The sequence below is a fragment of the Thalassophryne amazonica genome, chromosome 7, assembly GCF_902500255.1.
Source record: "Thalassophryne amazonica chromosome 7, fThaAma1.1, whole genome shotgun sequence".
Classification (NCBI taxonomy): domain Eukaryota; kingdom Metazoa; phylum Chordata; class Actinopteri; order Batrachoidiformes; family Batrachoididae; genus Thalassophryne; species Thalassophryne amazonica.
The window spans coordinates 84,710,220-84,733,873 of record NC_047109.1 but is presented as its reverse complement, the minus strand read 5'-3'; the positions used below and the strand labels follow the sequence as shown (position 1 = coordinate 84,733,873).

The window sequence follows — 23,654 nt, the reverse complement described above, 5'->3', positions numbered from 1 at the left end:
AAGGTGGCAGTAATTAAACCATTACTTAAAAAGCCATCACTTGACCCAGCTATCTTAGCTAATTATAGGCCAATCTCCAACCTTCCTTTTCTCTCAAAAATTCTTGAAAGGGTAGTTGTAAAACAGCTAACTGATCATCTGCAGAGGAATGGTCTATTTGAAGAGTTTCAGTCAGGTTTTAGAATTCATCATAGTACAGAAACAGCATTAGTGAAGGTTACAAATGATCTTCTTATGGCCTCGGACAGTGGACTCATCTCTGTGCTTGTTCTGTTAGACCTCAGTGCTGCTTTTGATACTGTTGACCATAAACTTTTTTTACAGAGATTGGAGCATGCCATAGGTATTAAAGGCACTGCGCTGCGGTGGTTTTAATCATATTTGTCTAATAGATTACAATTTGTTCATGTAAATGGGGAATCTTCTTCACAGACTAAAGTTAATTATGGAGTTCCACAAGGTTCTGTGCTAGGACCAATTTTATTCACTTTATACATGCTTCCCTTAGGTAGTATTATTAGACGGTATTGCTTAAATTTTCATTGTTACGCAGATGATACCCAGCTTTATTTATCCATGAAGCCAGAGGACACACCAATTAGCTAAACTGCAGGATTGTCTTACAGACATAAAGACATGGATGACCTCTAATTTCCTGCTTTTAAACTCAGATAAAACTGAAGTTATTGTACTTGGCCCCACAAATCTTAGAAACATGGTGTCTAACCAGATCCTTACTCTGGATGGCATTACCCTGACCTCTAGTAATACTGTGAGAAATCTTGGAGTCATTTTTGATCAGGATATGTCATTCAAAGCGCATATTAAACAAATATGTAGGACTGCTTTTTTTGCATTTACGCAATATCTCTAAAATCAGAAAGGTCTTGTCTCAGAGTGATGCTGAAAAACGAATTCATGCATTTATTTCCTCTAGGCTGGACTATTGTAATTCATTATTATCAGGTTGTCCTAAAAGTTCCCTAAAAAGCTTTCAGTTAATTCAAAATGCTGCAGCTAGAGTACTGACGGGGACTAGAAGGAGAGAGCATATCTCACCCATATTGGCCTCTCTTCATTGGCTTCCTGTTAATTCTAGAATAGAATTTAAAATTCTTCTTCTTACTTATAAGGTTTTGAATAATCAGGTCCCATCTTATCTTAGGGACCTCGTAGTACCATATCACCCCAATAGAGTGCTTCGCTCTCAGACTGCAGGCTTACTTGTAGTTCCTAGGGTTTGTAAGAGTAGAATGGGAGGCAGAGCCTTCAGCTTTCAGGCTCCTCTCCTGTGGAACCAGCTCCCAATTCAGATCAGGGAGACAGACACCCTCTCTACTTTTAAGATTAGGCTTAAAACTTTCCTTTTTGCTAAAGCTTATAGTTCGGGCTGGATCAGGTGACCCTGAACCATCCCTTAGTTATGCTGCTATAGACGTAGACTGCTGGGGGGTTCCCATGATGCACTGTTTCTTTCTCTTTTTGCTCTGTATGCACCACTCTGCATTTAATCATTAGTGATCGATCTCTGCTCCCCTCCACAGCATGTCTTTTTCCTGGTTCTCTCCCTCAGCCCCAACCAGTCCCAGCAGAAGACTGCCCCTCCCTGAGCCTGGTTCTGTTGGAGGTTTCTTCCTGTTAAAAGGGAGTTTTTCCTTCCCACTGTAGCCAAGTGCTTGCTCACAGGGGGTCGTTTTGACCGTTGGGGTTTTACATAATTATTGTATGGCCTTGCCTTACAATATAAAGCGCCTTGGGGCAACTGTTTGTTGTGATTTGGCGCTATATAAAAAAAATTGATTGATTGATTGATTGATCGCTCTCTAAAAATAGCATACAAATTCTAACTCAAATCGGCCCAGAGCTCTTTTGTATGAAAACTTGTCACTCGTAAAGTATAACATTTTAACTTCATAACTTTATATTTTAACACCCACTTTAACTATAAAAGTGAACTTTGGTTTTTAATTATTTTTCAACTGCTGCCTCAAGTCACAAATAATTTGGTGATGAAAAAACAGCAGAGGAAAAAAAAAATTTCTAGCAATGCACTTACATAAATCTCTAAGAGGTTCATAGCAATTATATACAAATTGTGCGTAAATGTCGCTCTTCACTGCGTATTGTGGAGCTGCAGTGCTGCACCTGTGATCACAGAAAAGAGTCAGGATTCATCGCCTCCCGGGAGGTCTTGAAGGAAAGGCGCTGCCTCCTCGGGTGTCTTGAAAATCTTCTCTCTGTTTGGGAGGGTGACTCTCAAAGTTGCTGGATGAAGAAGGCTGAACTGGAGTTTTTTGGCGTGCAGTTCCTTCTTGACAGGGTTATATTCTTTTCTTCGCCGCACCAGGGCAGCACTCGGGTCCGGAAAAAACATCACCTTGTTCCCGTCGTGGGTGATTGGACCACCTTTTTCTCTGGTTATTTTGGCGGATAGTCGGAGAATTTGATCTCGGTCCTGGGACTTGAGCAGGAGGATGAGGATGGGTCTGGGCCGTTTCTCTGCTGGAGGGCTGAAAGCCGGGGACCGGTGCGCTCATTCGATAATCAGCGGCTGGGGAAGTGCTCCCGTCCCAGCACAGAGGGGATCCACTCTGTAAAAAATTGCACCGGGTCACTACCCTCTCCACCCTCCCGCAGATTAACAATGGGAATATTATTCCGACGGCTTTGGTTCTCCAGCTGGTCCACTTTATCCATGAGAAAGTCCTTCTCTTTCATCAGGCGGAGGATATTGGAGTCCAGTGCAGTTAGCTTATCTTTAGCTGTGCTAATCCATTCCTCCGCCTCCGTAATACGTGAACACATCCCGTCTATCAGTGTTTTCAGCCCCGAAATAGACTGGTTGATTTCGGCAGTTTTAGTATCAAGCTTCTGGGATAGCGCTTCATTGCCCCGCTTTATTACTTGCAATATTGCGAAGTTTCCAACTATTTGAGTCTCCGTCGCCATGTTGCACTTGGAGCTAGCTTCAACCGTCGCGGCTTCCCGAGAAGAAAAGTGGTCAATAATTGAGCTTTGAGTTTTGTTTCGAGGTCTTAAATCCATATTTCACCTGATAGGAGAAGTTAAGGGTGGGGTGGGTGTTATTTATAAATTAATTCTCTTGAGAGCTCCGGAGCACACGTCTTCCTAGCTGGGCTGCATCACGTGACCCCCTCAACTCATTTATTTCTTGTGAAAATCACTACCTTGCTGGCCAGGAGAAAGAGGTTGTGCGTATTTAAAACCATGTGTCATGATGTTTATGAAACTCTCACAGTGTCAGCTGGGAGCCCTGTCTTGTACCAATTCACACTTATCAAAGAGAAGGTGACCGACTCATCACTCACGATTGACCTGTGATATGCTTGTTTTGCATTTAAATCAGAATCTTGAAAATTCAGTGTGGCTCTGTCCTGAAGCCGCAACTGTGACATTTCACTGCACGAGCTTGCGCTGCTAGACTTGAATCTTGTCAGCCAACAGCATAATTTGAAAACCTTATATAGTGCTTTGACAGGACTGTATCATGCATCAACACTTCCATGTGCCTTTGTTTTGAATCAAATTATCATGCTTGCTACAATCATAATGGTGTGAGAGGCACTAGCAGCACCTCAGTAGCACCTCAATAGCACCTGCAGTTGAATCAGGGATAGCTAGTCACAGCACACAGTTATCATTTGCAATAACATGTAGGCTGACAAAAGACAAAACTGTCATGGAACAGTGTCATCTATGGGGAAATTAAGCCTCATTGAAGTGTCAAAGCAATTTAATGATTCTCCCAGCCAACTGCTTCACCAAAAGCATCATTGAACAGCTCATTAGAGACTACAGTCGTATAATTTATAGCACACTTACTATGATATTACAAGCTGGAGGCTGCTAATTTCTCTAACATCAAACAATGATATTGTCATGATTGAAAAGCACAGACACAAAGAAAGAACAATCCAAACAACAAAAATCAAAATGTATTTGCTCTACATTGATCTATAGCAATTATTTAAGATTCCAATGCACAGGTGTAGATCATACATTATTTTACTGTTTAGTCCTATGTCCCACGTTGCCCTGTGGCCTATTGGTGTTGGTGCTTATCAGGGTTAGAGAAATATTTTTTGAGCCTACTGGTCAGGACCATTAGCACTAATTTTGTTACTGGTCCTCCTGGTCTGAGGTAGTGGCCCCAGGTATTTGGAAGGTCAAAGCCTCTGATGACGAGCCTCAGTGTAGCATTAATCATCACATCATGTGCATGTATTCAATCAATATTACGAGGGCTGTCAATAAAGTAACGGTCCTTTTTATTTTTTTCAAAAACTATATGGATTTCATTCATATGTTTTTACGTCAGACATGCTTGAACCCTCGTGCGCATGCGTGAGTTTTTCCACGCCTGTCGGTGACGTCATTCGCCTGTGAGCACTCCTTGTGGGAGGAGTCGTCCAGCCCCTCGTCGGAATTCCTTTGTCTGAGAAGTTGCTGAGAGACTGGCGCGTTGTTTGATCAAAATTTTTTCTAAACCTGTGAGACACATCGAAGTGGACACGGTTCGAAAAATTAAGCTGGTTTTCAGTGAAAATTTTAACGGCTGATGAGAGATTTTGAGGTGATTCTGTCGCTTTAAGGACTTCCCACGGTGCGAGACGTCGCTCAGCGCTCTCAGCCGCCGTCGTCAGCCTGTTCAAGCTGAAAACCACATTTCAGGCTCTATTGATTCAGGACGTCTTGAGAGAACAGAGAAGTTTCAGAAGAAGTCGGTTTCAGCATTTTATCCGGATATTCCACTGTTAAAGGAGATTTTTTTAATGAAAGACGTGCGGACGGGTCCGCGCGTCGGGACGCAGCCGATGCGGTGCGGCGGCACAGGAAAAACACCTCCGTGTTGATAACCATTTGTAAAATCCAGGCGGCTTTTGATGGCTTTCAGTGGAGTGAGTATATGAGAAATTGTTTAACAGCAGGACATGTTCCAACTTGTCCTTAAGGCTTCCAACAGAGGTGTTTTTCCTGTGGCGGAGCGTCGCGGCGGCTGCGTCCCGATGCGCGGACCCGTCCGCAGGTCTTTCATTAAAAAAATCTCCTTTAACAGTGGAATATCCCTCGTATATTTGTAAATCTACAGCATTGTAGAATGTTTTCATTTTGTGTTGAATGTATGTAAAGTTTGTTTTTGTTCTTTATAACTCCAAATCAGAAAAGTTTGGATGATATGAAATGTGTGTGTGTGTGGGGGGGGGGGGGGGGCATAATGATCCTGACATTTACTTTAACTTCTCTTTACTGCAGACTGTGTGAAACTACACATTTCATGTTTTGTGAGGTCAGCTTTATTTTATTTCTTAATATATATACATTCCTACATTTAAGGCCTGCAGCATTTTCCATGAAATAAAAAGGTTGAGAGAGGGCAGTTTATTCTGAATATAAGAATTAATTAATCATTTTTACAGCCAGTTTTCTTGAGAAATGTCAGGGGATGAAAACATGAACATTTCCAACTCACTGAATATATCTTAGACTTCATTTACATCAGTCATTCAGAAATACAAACAGTGTGTTGCTTTATGGTAAATCTGTGTCAGGTAGGCAGTTCTCAAAAACTAAATATCCACGCTGAAAGGAGACAAGTGAGAGAAGCCACCAAGACACACCTCAGGAAGAACTTGTAACTTCTGTGGGTGTGAATGGGGGACACTGGGAATAGCACAACATTTTTAGTTTTACAACCCCAATTCCAATGAAATTGGGACATTATGTAAAATGAAAACAGAATACAATAATTTGCAAATTCTCTTCAACCTATATTCAATTGAATACACCACAAAGACAAGATATTTAATGTTCAAACTGATAAACTTTATTGTTTTTGTGCAAATATTTGCTAATTTTGAAATGGATGCCTGCAACACGTTTCAAAAAAGTTGGGACAGTGGCAACAAAAACTGGGAAAGTTGACAAATTCTCAAAGAACACCTGTTTGGAACATTTCACAGGTGAACAGGTTAATTGGAAACGGGTGAGTGTCATGATTGGGTATAAAAGGAGCATCCCCAAAAGGCTCAGCCGTTCAAAAGCAAAGATGGGGCGAGGATCACCACTTTGTGAACAACTGCATGAAAAAATAGTCCAACAGTTTTAAGAACAATGTTTCTCAACATTCAATTGCAAGGAATTTAGGGATTCCATCTTCTACAGTCCATAATATAATTAGAAGAGTCAGAGAATCTGGAGAACTTTCAAGGCCGAAAACCAACATTGAATGCCCGTGACCTTTGATCCCTCAGGCGGCACTGCATTAAAAACCAACATCATTGTGTAAAGGATCTTACCACGTGGGCTCAGGAACACTTCAGAAAATCATTGTCAGTTAACACAGTTCGTTGCTACATCTACAACTGCAAATTAAAACTCTAACATGCAAAGTGAAAGCCATACATCAACAACATCCAGAAACGTTGCTGCCTTCTCTGGGCCGAGCTCATTTGAAATGGACAGATGCAAAGTGGAAAAGAGTGCTGTGGTCTGAGTCCACATTTCAAATTGTTTTTGGAAATCATGGACGTCGAGTCCTCCGGACGAAAGGAAAAATACCATCCAGATCGTTACCAGCACAAAGTTCAAAAGCCAGCATCTGTGATGGTATGGGAGTGTTTTAGCAGTGGTGGGCACAGATAACCATAACATTAATACCGATAGAATAACTCCATTAATGTCAATTCTGTCATTTGTACAAAGTTAAAATATAACATATCTTTTAATGTTGAATAATGCACTAATTCTGACATTTTGTAACAAAGAGACAGATTGCAAAGGATTCTGGGTAAACGTGCCTCTGCTAAACACTGATTGGTTCAGTCATTCATTATGTAAACCAACACGTTAATGTGACGTCTGTCGTGTGTTGGTGTTTAAATGTGCTTTTGTAAAATATTCCATTTTTTTATTTGTAAAAACAGGCATTTTTACAGAGCCCTGGAAGTGTCATCGCAAATTTTTTTGCATGTGGAGAGAATGTGCGCATGTTTGCGTACATTCTCTCCACATTTTCTCTTTACAACATTCATTTGATGTTGTAAAATGTGCTTTACAGTGTGTGAGATGATTTTTCATGCAGGAATTTTTTGGACCAAGTTTCAGGTTAATCATGCATCCTGCATCGTGTAGTCTTCATGGAGTATCAAGCTGCGGTCAACATCTGACGACCACCTCCTGATCACCGATCGTATGGTCGAATGAGAATCAAACCTGTTTGATATATTATTGTGGTCGGCCGTCGTGAGGTTATCCTGCTGCTGAAAGCTACAAGCAGCATCCAACCGTTCACACTGTGCCTGTGCAAACACTGCAGAGCTGTCTTGTAATAATGTTGTTGTTATTATTATTATTATTATTATTATTATTATTATTATTATTATTATTTTGCAGTTGTTTTGTTTTTAAACTTTATTTGTAAAAAAAAAAAGCCATTTCCAAAGCAAAAAAGTTGATTTGACAATCATCTGACATAACCGGGGTCAAAATAAATAGAACACTGCCATCTACTGGTTCCCAGACACTGCCATGAACACTACTGGCCAGTAGATGCTAGATGGCAGTAGAGGCTTTCAAAACAAATTCTAGATAATCCCTGTCTGCTCACATTTAAAATGTGTGGAATTTAACAAACACAATTAAAAAAATCAACATCTATAAACGCAGAGAATATATTCAAGAGAGTTTTAGGCACTAGAGAATGCTGTTGTCCGTGGAGCCTGAAGAATGTCTGAAATGCATTTGTCCTGTCATGACATACTGAGATTACATCATCCTACCCATAATGCACTGCGGGGCAGAGCATGTGCTCACAAAACCTTAAAAATGAGCACATTACTTTAAAACTAAAACATATATCTGATATTTTTACTTTATGAAACTTCAGACATGACAGTAATTTTAAATAACTTGTCCAAAATTAGTTTGGTTAAAATTTGAACCATAACTTAGGTCATATTGCGAGCATATCGGTATGATGTTAAAGGAAATGTTTTTTTTTTCTTTTTCCTTTTGGGGCTGTTTTTCCTTTGTTTGCAGAGGATTGAGATGCTTTTTATACAAGCACTTCTCTTGTGTTTGCAAAGGTAATAACTATGCGTCTGTTACAAAACTTTTAACAGGTGGGTGCTGAACTAATTTTAAAAATGCTTGTCGCTGTTCGGCTTTATTTTGTTTATCGGTTTAAAAGTTATCGGATAAAAATTAATCAGAAGATAATTGGTCCGATAATGGTTTTTAAAGTTATCTAAAAAGATAATCCGATACTGAAAACATTATCTTAAATAATTATCTGTTATCGGATTATCGGAAGTGTGCCCAGCATAGTGTTTTAGTGCCCATGGCATGGGCAGCTTACACATCTGTGATGGCACCATCAAAAGGTACATCCAGGTTTTGGAGCAACACATGCTGCCATCCAAGCAATGTCTTTTTCAGGGACGTCCCTGCTTATTTCAGCAAGACAATGCCAAGCCATATTCTGCACGTGTTACAACAGTGTGGCTTTGTAGTAAAAGAGTGCGGGTACTAGACTGGCCTGCCTGCAGCCCAGAGCTGTCACCCACTGAAAATGTGTGACGCATTATGAAGCACAAAATATGATAACTGAGACCCCGGACTGTTGAACTGAAGTTGTACATCAAGCAAGAATGGGAAAGAATTCCACCTACAAAGCTTCAGCAAATGCTTGTTGAGTGTTGTTAGAAGGAAAGGTGATGTTACACAGTGGTAAACATACCACTGTCCCAACTTTTTTGAAATGTGTTGCAGGCATCCATTTCAAAATCAATCAATCAATCAACTTTTTTCTTGTATAGCGCCAAATCACAACAAACAGTTGCCCCAAGGCGCTCCACATTGCAAGGCAAGGCCATACAATAATTATGAAACACAGTCTACGTCTAAAGCAGCATAACCAAGGGATGGTCCAGGGTCACCCGATCCAGCCCCAACTATAAGCCCTAGCGAAAAGGAAAGTTTTAAGCCTAATCTTAAAAGCAGAGAGGGTATCTGTCTCCCTGATCTGAATTGGGAGCTGGTTCCACAGGAGAGGAGCCTGAAAGCTGAAGGCTCTGCCTCCCATTCTATTCTTACAAACCCTAGGAACTACAAGTAAGCCTGCAGTCTGAGAGCGAAGCGCTCTAATGGGGTAATATGGTACTACGAGGTCCCTAAGATAAGATGGGACCTGATTATTCAAAACCTTATAAGTAAGAAGAAGAATTTTAAATTCTATTCTAGCATTAACAGGAAGCCAATGAAGGGAGGCCAACACGGGTGAGATATGCTCTCTCCTGCTAGTCCCCGTCAGTACTCTAGCTGCAGCATTCTGAACCAACTGAAGGCTTTTTAGGGAACTTTTAGGACAACCTGATAATAATGAATTACAATAGTCCAGCCTAGAGGAAATAAATGCATGAATTAGTTTTTCAGCATCACTCTGAGACAAGACCTTTCTGATTTTAGAGATATTGCGTAAATGCAAAAAGGCAGTCCTACATATTTGTTTAATATGCGCTTTGAATGACATATCCTGATCAAAAATGACTCCAAGATTTCTCACAGTATTACTAGAGATCAGGGAAATGCCATCCAGAGTAACGATCTGGTTAGACACCATGCTTCTAAGATTTGTGGGGCCAAGTACAATAACTTCAGTTTTATCTGAGTTTAAAAGCAGGAAATTAGAGGTCATCCATGTCTTTATGTCTGTAAGACAATCCTGCAGTTTAGCTAATTGGTGCGTATCCTCTGGCTTTATGGATAGATAAAGCTGGGTATCATCTGCGTAACAATGAAAATTTAAGCAATACCGTCTAATAATACTGCCCAAGGGAAGCATGTATAAAGTGAATAAAATTGGTCCTAGCACAGAACCTTGTGGAACTCCATAATTAACTTTAGTCTGTGAAGAAGATTCCCCATTTACATGAACAAACTGTAATCTATTAGACAAATATGATTCAAACCACCGCAGCGCAATGCCTTTAATACCTATGACATGCTCTAATCTCTGTAATAAAATTTTATGGTCAACAGTATCAAAAGCAGCACTGAGGTCCAACAGAACAAGCACAGAGATAAGTCCACTGTCCGAAGCCATAAGAAGATCATTTGTAACCTTCACTAATGCTGTTTCTGTACTATGATGAATTCTAAAACCTGACTGAAACTCTTCAAATAGACCATTCCTCTGCAGGTGATCAGTTAGCTGTTTTACAACTACCCTCTCAAGAATCTTTGAGAGAAAAGGAAGGTTGGAGATTGGCCTATAATTAGCTAAGATAGCTGGGTCAAGTGATGGCTTTTTAAGTAATGGTTTAATTACTGCCACCTTAAAAGCCTGTGGTACATAACCAACTAACAAAGATAGATTGATCATATTTAAGATTGAAGCATTAAATAATGGTAGGACTTCCTTGAGCAGCCTGGCAGGAATGGGGTCTAATAAGCATGTTGATGGTTTGGATGAAGTAACTAATGAAAATAACTCAGACAGAACAATCGGAGAGAAAGAGTCTAACCAAATACCGGCATCACTGAAAGCAGCCAAAGATAACAATACATCTTTGGGATGGTTATGAGTAATTTTTTCTCTAATAGTCAAAATTTTGTTAGCAAAGAAAGTCATGAAGTCATTACTAGTTAAAGTTAATGGAATACTCAGCTCAATAGAGCTCTGACTCTTTGTCAGCCTGGCTACAGTGCTGAAAAGAAACCTGGGGTTGTTCTTATTTTCTTCAATTAGTGATGAGTAGAAAGATGTCCTAGCTTCACGAAGGGCTTTCTTATAGAGCAACAAACTCTTTTTCCAGGCTAAGTGAAGATCTTCTAAATTAGTGAGACGCCATTTCCTCTCCAACTTACGGGTTATCAGCTTTATGCTACGAGTTTGTGAGTTATACCACGGAGTCAGACACTTCTGATTTAAAGCTCTCTTTTTCAGAGGAGCTACAGCATCCAAAGTTGTCTTCAATGAGGATGTAAAACTATTGACAAGATACTCTAACTCCCTTACAGAGTTTAGGTAGCTACTCTGCTCTGTGTTGGTATATGACATTAGAGAACATAAAGAAGGAATCATATCCTTAAACCTAGTTACAGCGCTTTCTGAAAGACTTCTAGTGTAATGAAACTTATTCCCCACTGCAGGGTAGTCCATCAGGGTAAATGTAAATGTTATTAAAAAATGATCAGACAAAAGGGAGTTTTCAGGGAATACTGTTAAGTCTTCTATTTCCATACCATAAGTCAGAACAAGATCTAAAATATGATTAAAGTGGTGGGTGGACTCATTTACTTTTTGAGCAAAGCCAATAGAGTCTAATAATAGATTAAATGCAGTGTTGAGGCTGTCATTCTCAGCATCTGTGTGGATGTTAAAATCGCCCACTATAATTATCTTATCTGAGCTAAGCACTAAGTCAGACAAAAGGTCTGAAAATTCACAGAGAAACTCACAGTAACGGCCAGGTGGACGATAGATAATAACAAATAAAACTGTTTTTTGGGACTTCCAATTTGGATGGACAAGACTAAGAGACAAGCTTTCAAATGAATTAAAGCTCTGTCTAGGTTTTTGATTAATTAATAAGCTGGAATGGAAGATTGCTGCTAATCCTCCGCCCCGGCCCGTGCTACGAGCATTCTGACAGTTAGTGTGACTCGGGGGTGTTGACTCATTTAAACTAACATATTCATCCTGCTGTAACCAAGTTTCTGTTAGGCAGAATAAATCAATACGTTGATCAATTATTATATCATTTACCAACAGGGACTTAGAAGAAAGAGACCTAATGTTTAATAGACCACATTTAACTGTTTTAGTCTGTGGTGCAATTGAAGGTGCTATATTATTTTTTCTTTTTGAATTTTTATGCTTAAATAGATTTTTGCTAGTTATTGGTGGTCTGGGAGCAGGCACCGTCTCTACGGGGATGGGGTAATAGGGGGATGGCAGGGGGAGAGAAGCTGCAGAGAGGTGTATAAGACCACAGCTCTGCCTCCTGGTCCCAACGCTAGACAGTCACAGTTTGGAGGATCCCAAAAAATTGGCCAGATTTCTAGAAATGAGAGCTGCTCCCTCTAAAGTGGGATGGATGCCGTCTCTCCTAACAAGACCAGGTTTTCCCCAGAAGCTTTGCCAATTATCAATGAAGCCCACCTCATTTTTTGGACACCACTCAGACAGCCAGCAATTAAAGGAGAACATGCGGCTAAACATGTCACTCCCGGTCTGATTGGGGAGGGGCCCAGAGAAAACAACAGAGTCCGACATTGTTTTTGCAAAGTTACACACCGATTCAATGTTAATTTTAGTGACCTCCGATTGGCGTAACCGAGTGTCATTACTGCCGACGTGAATTACAATCTTACCAAATTAACGCTTAGCCTTAGCCAGCAATTTCAAATGTCCTTCGATGTCGCCTGCTCTGGCCCCCGGAAGACAATTGACAATGGTTGCTGGTGTCGCTAACTTCACATTTCTCAAAACAGAGTCGCCAATAACCAGAGTTTGATCCTCGGTGAGTGTATCGTCGAGTGGGGAAAAACGGTTAGAGATGTGAACGGGTTGACGGTGTACACGGGGCTTCTGTTTAGGGCTACGCTTCCTCCTCACAGTCACCCAGTCAGCCTGCCTTCCCGACTGCACGGGGTCTGCCGGGGGGACCTAACGGCGGCTAAGCTACCTTGGTCCGCACCGACTACAGGGGCCTGGCTAGCTGTAGAATTTTCCACGGTGCGGAGCCGAGCCTCCAATTCGCCCAGCCTGGCCTCCAAAGCTACGAATAAGCTGCACTTATTACAAGTACCGTTACTGCTAAAAGAGGCCGAGGAATAACTAAACATTTCACACCCAGAGCAGAAAAGTACGGGAGAGACAGGAGAAGCCGCCATGCTAAAACGGCTAAGAGCTAGTAGCTACGCTAAGCTAGCGGATTCCCAAACAGGGAATCCGACACTAGACAGGCTGTGGAGCAGCACAGGTAACGCACGACAACAGTGCTAAAATGAGCAAATATTTACAAAACAATAAATTTTATCTGTTTGAACATTAAATATCTTGTCTTTGTGGTGTATTCAATTGAATATAGGTTGAAGATGATTTGCAAATTATTGTATTCTGTTTTTATTTACATTTTACACAACGTCCCAACTTCATTGGAATTGGGGTTGTATCTCCATTTAACATATAGTCCCAACTTTTTCTGATTTGTGGTTGTTTTCTGTTGCATTTTTTAAATTACAGAGCTGCTATAAAGAAAAGTGTTAACATTTTATTGTTTTTTTTTTTACTTTGTAGAACGAATGTAAACACTAAACTCTTATAATGAAGTGAAAATATCGGCATGTGCAGGAAAACTTTGACATAAACTGAACAGAACAAAGCAGGCTGATTAGACTCCCCATGTTTTTTTTTTTAAGTAAGAATAAGAGGCAACTTTGAAATAAATAAAACATATAGCTGCAGCCTAATAACTTTAAAAAAAAATAATAATAATGTTTTTATTCTGACTGGAGTACATTTTAGTGTGATGATTGAATTCATCCTGTTTTTTCTTCTCCTCAGTCACGTTTTGTGCTTGAACATAAAACAACTACATTAACTCACGATCTAAAATAAATACTTAAACAAAAAAAAAGCTAATTAAAGTTCAGAGTTCTCCACAGCAGCAGATCCAAGGTGGAACTGCATGTTGATTCTTGCTTTTATGCTGGATGCCCTTCCAGATGCAACTCCACATTACATGGAGAAATGTGGCAGGGGTGGCGTTTGAACCGGGAACCTTCCGCACTGAAACCAAGCTCACTATCCATTTGGTAATTGTGCCATTATAAAATACTGTATGTAATAGAGATATAAACTGTGAAATGCTTGTGCAACTAGGGACTGTTATGACCATTTGACATATTTGAATTTACATACAAATAAATTGGCAAATTTTATGATGTAAGCCGACAGTGAACTTCCCCTCTTTGACAGACCAGCAGCCGCCACTGAAATAAGTTTATTGCACATTTGTAGCATACAGTGTGTCAATCAAATACAAACATTTTACATTAAGTTAACTAATCAAGAATTCAGCACAGAATCAGACCAGAAACAGTACTAAAAGATTTAAATTTTTGTCTTAGGACTTGGGGACACAAGGTTGAATAGGACCCCAAATGGAAGAGTTGTGCGCCGCTTTGGGTGATAATTCCCAACATCACCACTATACTAAAATTTTCTGGAGAGAACCCTGAAATACTAATACTCAGTCATCTGACACTACCTTAAAAATATATATTTTTGTCAAAAAATTTGGCCGCTTTGCTTTTTCTATTTATTTATTTTTAACAATTTTTGATTCACAATGGGGAATTCATACGAACAGCAATCAGTGAACAGAAACAGCATTAAATACCCAACCTTATAAATGCATTTGTAAATTTTCAATTAAAATGCACCTGAAAATGAGAACAATCAGAAATCTAATGCTTTTGTCTTGTCACTAGTATCAGAATCTATTATGATCATTTCTTGTATTTATAAAGGTCAGAATTCTGGCCATATAACACCAGCCCATTTCAGACCCACTTAAAGCTGCGTTTACACATAACGACAGCAAGTCACTAATGCCATGAAGTATACATTGTTGGCCGCTGATCACGAATGTGATGATTCGGAGCAGAGGCGTCACGTGAATTGCTGCATCCTATTACCATGCGTTGCGATTAATGGCACGTGTTGCTGGAGAATTATCAGGAACCATTAGACACGATCAAGAATAATGTTCCGCGCTGTTGCGTGTAACAGCGCATCGTTAAGTTCTGTCATGTTGTGAATGAGGCACATTGTCTCCACACACACCCCCATATTCATCCATCAGCTGCTGAACAATTCAGATTGCTCCAATTTGTTCCTCAAAATCCACAGCAGAAGAACTTTGTGACTACATGCTGAGTTGAGCTCTGTGCCATGGAGTGGCGCAGAAAAGAGGAGGAGATTAAGAGAGCCAGATGTGTGGCTGCACGCGGCTCTCGTCTCACATTTTCCCAAACATCAGGCGCAGCATCAGCAGGTGAAACACCTGCAGGAGCGCGCTGAGGCGCATTGGAACAAGACTTTTAGCTGACTCGGCGTCACTGTCCTTCGGCATACTGCAGCAACCCTGCTGCGGTGCAGCAGGGTTTAATTGTGCGCACCTCAGAGAAGAACGCTGTCCCTCTCTATTAAGGATCGCCACTAATCAAGACAGAGCAACATGCTCAGTTGCGACCTCCACAACATGAGGCGAAATGAGGGTAGTGCGTGACATTCGTGGAAGATTTTTTGACAGCTAAAATCATGCTCCACGAAAATCACGAATATGCACCAACACGCAATATTAAGAAACCTATTCAGATGCGTTAGTCATGTCAAGAATGATGAAAATATGACATTCGTAAATGCGTCTTGCCTATGTGTAAACACAGCATTAATGAAACGTTGAGGTGACTGCATATGTTGGAAGGCCTCCCATCCAACTTGCACTGAAGGAGAGAAGCCAAGTGAAACTGCTATTTATTGCTGCCTCTCTCACTTCCTTGTTGCTTGTTTGTGTTTTCCTCTTCATCCTATAGCAATGATAAAATAACAGCAGCATGAGACAGATAACAGTACGAGGAAAGGAAGAGCTTTGCTTTACAGAGATGCTCCTATTTCCACTGCAGTGTTTTGTGTGGTTCTGCAGGTTTGTGTTGTGATTGTCATGGGAATCTGATGGGTATTTATAGGGACTTGTGCTTGTGCTGCTTCCAAATTGCAGATGGATTACATTGCACACAAACATTGTATAATAGATGTTGAAGATGACAAAAAAAGTTGGAAGACTGACTGCAAAGTCTTTGATTGTATGGTAGTGGTGGGCTTGTTTGAATGATCAGACCAACACCTTTGGTGGCTGAGACACTTCACACACTGAAGCATACCTGCAGTGCAGTGCACAGTGGTGTGTGTGTGTGTGTGGGCTGGCAGGAAGAGATTTATGGTGAATTTGCTCATGTAATGCAAACTCCACTACACACACACACACGCATACACAGGCTGGAAATATAACATCCCGGTAGGCCGAAATGATGACTTGGCTATAAAGTAGGCCAAGGACCAGATTGAAGGACACACATACACCCACACTGAGTCATATTTGCTCTCGTGTGCTTTTTTTTCCTGTGGATTTTCAAAAATGGATTAATCTGGAGAAATGAGCCATCCTGACAATCCATCACTTAATTGTCCTTACATCCCTTCAGCCTGCTACATTTGCTGTCTTTTTATACTGTTCCACCACTTTCTGAGAGTCGTCTGTTATATTTGACCTTTGAGTGGGTGTGAAATGGGGGTAGGACGACACATTTAATCTGAAAAGGATTGGCAATGAAATGGGGGGTAGGACGACACATTTAATCTGAAAAGGATTGGCAATTCTAAAGTCCCTTTCACACCGGGGCTGCTCCCAGTTGTGTCGTGCGTTATTATGACGACACCGCGCAGAAGCAACCTAGTGCCGAGACGATGCAGCTCGGCGCCACAACAGCGCGAGGGGCGCAAACAAAAAGTAAACATGTTTAATTTTTTTTTGCGTCCTCTGCTCGATGCAGAATTAAGTGGTTTCAGCGCAAATCAGAGCAACAGGACGGTACCGTGCCTGGAAGCCACACATTCACAAGACAACATTACCCAACACCAATTTATGATTCCTGCTGTGTTCCATTGTTCCCGACGCTACAGCTCCTTCTCTGTGTGGAGCTGTCTGGTGAAGAGAGGCACTGTGAAGCAGCTGCAGCTTCTTCTGTCACAAATGTGTTTAAATAAAATCCATAAAAGTCCTGCTCACAGACTGATTGCCAGAGACATCCACTAAAAAGTCCGGACATCTCCAGTCCACTCACGGATGATTTATTCACGTGCAGACATGTGAACAGTTAAAAGATAGAAAAAAAAAACTGTCTGGCTGCAGGCAGACAGTTAGTTCAATGAGTGAGTTAGTTCCTTGTTCTCCCCTCAAACTCTCATCACTGTTAAAAAAGGATGAAAAAGGACATAAGTCCTGCTCACAGACTGATTGCCAGAGACGGGACATGTCCACATCAACTATAACTCCAGACAGCTCCACATTTACTCACGGACAGTTCGTTTGCGCGCGCGCATCTCGTGGTCAAAGGAGGAAAGATAAACTAGAGGGCAGACCTGCAGCTCAGCACAAGAACAAATTTAAACTAGAAGAGAAGTCAGAGTGCACAGTCTGGCTGCAGCCAAACTGTGCAGAGATCCTGCAGGCTGCATGCACCTGTTGCAGATATTCCTGCGTCGTCTTGACGCAACGGGAAGCAACTGGGAGCAGCCCCGGTATGAAAGGGGCTTAAGGTTTCCAAATTCCACTTTCCACACGTTTAACTGTACGATGATGCATTTCCTCAAATAATAGAAAGTGTTCACTCTGAACATGCATGGTGACGTTGCGACTGTGTGAATGACACTAGTGTTGTGGGAGCATTCACAGGAAGTGTGCTTGTGATTTCAGTTGTTGTGTCAGCTTGTCTCATCTTCCTGTAGCACATTTGCAGTTGTGCTCGTCTGTTAGACAGTTTGTGAAAACCACAGTCCACACTCCATATTTCCGAACAAAAACATGAGTGAGTGAATGAATGAGACTCATGAAGTTTCTTCACAGTATTTCATGCGCTACGTTTCAAGATCATGAGTTTAAAGCAACAGCACGACTGCTTGCATGCATGTTTTATACCTATCTCTCTGTCTCCCCATAGAGCATGTTTGAGTGACGTGTGAAGGCAGGCGGCAGTGGGATCTCTGAAGCTCCACCCCATCCCTCTGCTGGTGGAGCTCTGTGCACATCTGACCAGAGACCCCTTTGATCCTTTGGACAGGTAGGAGTGTAAGAATAATCCATTATTTCACAACCAAAAATGAACACTTAAATGAAGCAGATGGTGACTTATTGATGGGGAATGAAAGGAAAACAGGTGATGAATGTCAGTTCCTGCATTTTTAAAAGTTGGGATTGGACAATTTATTCTGAATATGAGGATTAAATCATTACTTTTGAATCCAGTTTTCTTAAGACAAGTCAGGGGATGAATACGTGAGCATTTTCAAGCTACTGAATAAGTCTTGGACTTTATTTACGATCAAACATCAAAAAATACAAGCAGTATGGTACTGTATAGTAGAACCGTCTCAAGGTGGCAGTTCTCAAAAACTGAGTGACCGTGCTGGAAGGAAATGAGTGAAGGACATCACCAAGACACAGACAATTCTAAAATAATTTTAGGCTTCTCTGGATGTGAGTGGGGAAACTAGGAATGACATTTACCTATTGCATCACCATTCACAGCTTCATGTTTAAGTGGAGAAGGATTGTAAAACAGGGAAACGGATCAAATCCAGGCTCAGGGTTCCCAAGTGCCTTCTGGCAAACTGGCAAAGGATTTGTTTTACTCCTTTTAAGCAGCAAATTTACCACATTCATCAAGGAACAGGAATATGTTCCCTCAGATGTGGAACCTGTGTCATCGCAACGTCAGAACTTAAACAGTAAGACAACATCTCTCTCAATGAGTGACTTAAAGTGAGTCACTCATTGACAGAGTACCACCTTGGCAAAAGTAATTTGAAATACTTTCTAACCAGTTTTGCTGGAGCTTGGTTTACAATCTGCCTCAGAGGATTATCCGAGTTAGGGGGAGCAGCAGCGGCCACAGCATTCTTTCCAAACGACCTGCGTCTTATCAGGTTTCCCATCTTGTTTATTAAAAAGCCAGAATATCTCCAAACGCCTGATTTAAATGTTTTACGTGCATCAAAAATCCCTTCCAACTGCTTGCTGCTGTTTTGCGGACCTCCATGTTTGTTGCGGTAGAAATGTGCTTTCGTCCGAGGTGCATTCAATGTGCCTTGGAAAAATTCATTACAAGCAGGCAGCGAGCGATGCATCACGATTTCACCTGCCAATTGAATCAATGCACATTGAATGAATCTATGCACTCGCATTGCCCACGTTTGTATTTAGATACCGATTTGTATAGATTAATCTCCACATGCCTACTTCAGAGGTGTCTTGGTGTCTTCTCTCACTCATGTCCGTCCAACATGGTTGCTCAGTAAAAGGAGCTTTTTGGCTCACCTCTGTTAGCTCTAGTACAACACACACTGACTGACTTACTGGAAGGCTATGACTCAGAAAATGTTATTGTGTGTCTGGTTAAGCTATAAAAACTCAGCAAAACTTTCTTCCTCTTGTCTTTCTGTGGTTGTGTGAGTGCGAGAGAAGTACTTCCCAGCATGTGGCGTGGGACTGGATTTGGCCTGCTTTCCCTCTGTTTTGGTCTGCCTTGGCAATTGACATACTTTCTGGCATTAATAAATTACTTGAAAGCAGTTAAACAGAAGTGATTTATTAGGCTGAAACGTCGTTTTGGATTTAGGATGTTCATTTTCTCTAAAATATAATTATAATATATAATTGTGTGCAATCCACACAAAATAATACATTGTTTTTGGCTCATTGCCATCCATGCAGATACATTTGTGGCCAAAGGAAAGAATTTGGGCACCTCTGTTTTTACTGGACAAAATGAATAAAAAAAGAACAGATCTAAAAGATCCCTCATGACTCAGGATGTTTCATGCAGATCTTACAGATGGGGGGAATCTTTAGGCAACTCACGATTCAATTTTATTATGATTCAGAGGGATGTGATTATAAAATGTTTTATTGATGTATCTTTTTTCATACAGAATTTACTTTTTCTTACTGGTTGACTACTTGATACTCTTCAAAGCAAAAATATTCGTAATGATCCATAATGAATGTAATTTTGATACATTCTGTAACGGCTCAGCCATACAGTATTTGCATCTATAAGGCTCTCATTCGCTGATTGTAATTCTAAACCCAGGGGGGTTTCCACCCAACCCACTTGCTAAAGCCATCTGTGTAAGTGTGGCTTCAGACTGATTTTGTTTGGATTATTACTAGTGCAGCAAAAATAAATAAAGTGTCTGACTCACATCTGCAGCTTTTCCCTGTGCACCTCATCATGATGCACAGGTGTGTGCACACTGGCTGTGCTTCACTAATGCACTTTGCACTTGTGCAGCAATAATTAAAACGTTAATATGCGTTGTGATGATGGTGAAACTTTGATGTACTGCTAACTTTATGACACACTTAAGACTACAGAAAACATGGCTGCCACAGCATCTGTTCTCATTGTGTGCACACTTTTTTTGGACTCTGGGTTCAGTGGGATGAATGTGCACGTGTGCTCTAATGCATATTAAAATGAAAATAGTGGCGGAGATGATTTTAGGTCATCTGCCATGATATTTGGATTACTCTTAACCTTTTATGAAACAGAATGAGTCTGAAAGTGCTACAGAAAAAATTCTTATTTTCATCATGAGTTCTTTAAAAAATAGGAAGTTATTTGTTCTTTTTAAAATTTGTTTGCTTTTTTGCCTATCCAATCCAAACTGAGAGTTGTGTTCCCTGGCAGCCTTCATTAGTAATAATGGTATGAATCATGACCTGACAGACGCAGGTTGTCTGTCTGTGACAAACTGTGATAAGTGATGAAGAAAAATGTACATATAAAATGTCTCACTAGAAATAGAAGTTCCCTTCCATTTTATTGTATAATAATATTACTATTATAACTCTTTTTGCAGTTTTCACTTGTTCCCTCAATTTTCATTGCAAAAAAAAAAAAATAATAATAAAATAAAAAATACAAGATGCATTGCAACTTTTTAGAAAAGCTGCTGCAAAATCAGGCTTTTTAGGCTGATTGTGCAAAAGCCTAGAAATCCTGGAGGAACTGGTTAACTACCATGTGATTATATTAACCAAGGCAAGAACCCGTGCCTTATTTATTTGTCAGCATCAATGTTTGAAAATGAGAAACAAATATAAATTGGTAAAAAAATGTAATTATTTTATTTCATGAGTTGTTCCAGTATGTTATTCAGGAAAGGAAGTGGCATGAATTTGGTCTTTTTATTTGTGCTTGTTTTTCTGCTTATGTTTGCGTCTGCATCTTGCTGCTGACCTCGGGCTACATACTGTCCAGCTGTCAAGGGAACACCCCCGTGATAATAATGTGTATCGATTTTAGCTGAAAATGCCGCCCTGAATGGAGATTGAAGCATTTAATCTCACTTTGTGCTAGTGCCAAGCATTGAATTGATAATCAATTTCAGTTGTAACTTCAACACCTCCATGGGAAGCTTGCTGTGCATCAGTTCCTGGTTTTTCACACTTTGGCTTCTCTTTTCTTACTCTGATACACCTGTCTTTACACTCCTTCCCCTTTTGTGTTTGTGTTAGAGCAGAGCTGCACAATGTATCATCTGAGTGTCTTCATCACCATAAGCACATGCACAATAGTCACATCGCAGGACATGCCATGTCAAGCAAGACAAATTAAATCAAACATGTCACGCTTAAAAATTTTGTTGCTTGATTTATTAAAAAAAAAGTCTGATATAGTTTTGCATGATTCTTGCATAAACTTAGGTTTTTCTGATCATAAGCAACAAGCAGACACTGCGCTTCAACTGCAAGTTGTTGCAAATATTTGGTGCTCTTCTGCGTCCATCGTGATTGAATTCTGTAGAAGGAGGTTCCTGGAATCATGACCCAAGCATCCCACAAAAATAACATCAAAAGTATATTAACTATTTTCTTGCATTCTCTCTTAACCCTCTGGGGCCGACGCTGTCATATACGACTGCTGAGACCATGTTTTACTAAATTATAAATAACTTTTTAATGATATGAGATAGAAACTTACTTTGTTTTGCTGAAAAGTTAACTCCGCGGACTTTCGAGCCAGCCGTCCACCATCTTTGTACTCCTCATAGAAGCTCTGTGATGACGTGCGCAATGTGAGTGTCTATTCGGAAATTCGTTCAAAATGTGCATTTGTGTTTATTTTTTTAACCTTTTTATTGTACAGTCTTTCACACAAGACCTCAAATTACCTTTATAAAGTGTCAAAACAGTTGTTTATTATAGTTTGCTGTGTGTTTTGAATAAATGTGTGGAAAATTATTTTCTGCTTTACTTTTTCCTTTCTTATTTCTGATTGTAAACCTTTATTACACTTTTAAAACACCACTATAGCATATATATTCTGAAAGTACACATGATGGAATGACCATGACCAGATTCAGTTCACAGCTCTTCTAAGCCTGTATCCTGGAGAGCGGAGGTGGGAAACTCCGGCTTCAGAAAGTAAAAGCCCAACCATGTATTGCTTCTACCTGTGCACCTAAAACAGGTGATCTCTAATTAGCTCATCCACCTGCCTGAAGAGCAGAACTAATTACAATCAGCTTGTTTATTAGGAAGATGGAACAAATATGTGGTTGGACTTTTACTTTCTGAAGCTGGGGTTTTCCACCTCTGCTGGAGAGTTACCAAAACACTGACTGCAACAGCAGGAATCTGTCACAGGCCTTAATCAGCACTGATTTGTTCTGTTTCTCATTTCTGAGTGCCCTCACTAGGGTCATTCTGGATGTTGGCTGCCCTTTTTCTTGTAGGTGCATGCTTGCTGTTGGTGAACATCATACAACTGTTTCAGTGATACTTCTGTTTCGTTCCTTCTTAGTGTTTCCTCAGTGTCACCTCCATCATCCAGTCGGGACATGTGTCACCTGATTGGCAGCTGGTTAATTGCTCGAAACAGTGGTACATTTGGGGCATTCATAGAATAATCACTGTTTTCAGGACTATATGCATGAGTTGGAGGAGGTTTCAGCTCCTTTTTTTTTATCTGTGTGACAGAGACAACTGTAACCATTATTAAGTGTTATTGTGAAATTTTAGGTTATAATTACACAAGTGGATCAAAAAGCACATGCGATCAAACAGGTCCCCAGCACAACCACAAAGGTCAGGACTCTACAAGTTGTTGATTAAAAGCCTAACTCAATACATGATTATAATTTTTTTTTTTAAAGTGTTAATATGCAAACATGTCTAAAAACTGACCTGCAGCTGCTGTTACTTGGCTTGTCTCCCACACAACTGAGGAGGAGGAGGTCAAGGCAGCTTATATACTGTTTTGGGCACTGTGGTTAATTGAGGTCACATGATCTTGTCATGTGGCATAGTGCATTCAAGGACAGTTGGAAAAACCACTACTGGGTCAGAATTTGGGATTTTAACCATGGTTATACAACACTCTCGCCAGTCAGTTTGATGTGCACAACTGAATGGATTTTTGTGTTACAGTTTAGGTCAATGGGCTATCCTTTTTATCACCCAACCATAGAAAATACCCAAGTATGTTCAGCATGGAATACAACTAGGTTCAAACATCAAACACCCAGCCCAAGCATTCATTTAGTGCTATTTAAGTCCAGTGCGATCTGTATACCTTCCAGGTAATTGAAGCCCCATTACTGTTGACTCAACTATTTAACTACAGTTAAGTGCACTTTTAAGTAAATAGTTTGTGTATATACAGTAGGGATGTGAATAGTACAACAACTCACGATTTAATTCTATTCCGATTCTTGGGGTGACGATTCGATTCAGAATCGATTTTCGATTCAAAGAGCTCTGAGAAATAGTTATATT

At 40.4% G+C, this 23,654-nt stretch overlaps 1 protein-coding gene across 1 annotated transcript in view; it reads left to right on the top strand.

Annotated features, from left to right (window-relative positions):
- Nucleotides 1–23,654, top strand: part of galnt1 (UDP-N-acetyl-alpha-D-galactosamine:polypeptide N-acetylgalactosaminyltransferase 1) — a 191,179-nt gene that overhangs the window by 96,913 nt on the left and 70,612 nt on the right. The window contains exon 2 of the mRNA XM_034174910.1: nt 17,812–17,931. The gene's annotated coding sequence lies outside the window, so the exon portion shown is untranslated. The remainder of the gene's footprint in view (nt 1–17,811; nt 17,932–23,654) is intronic.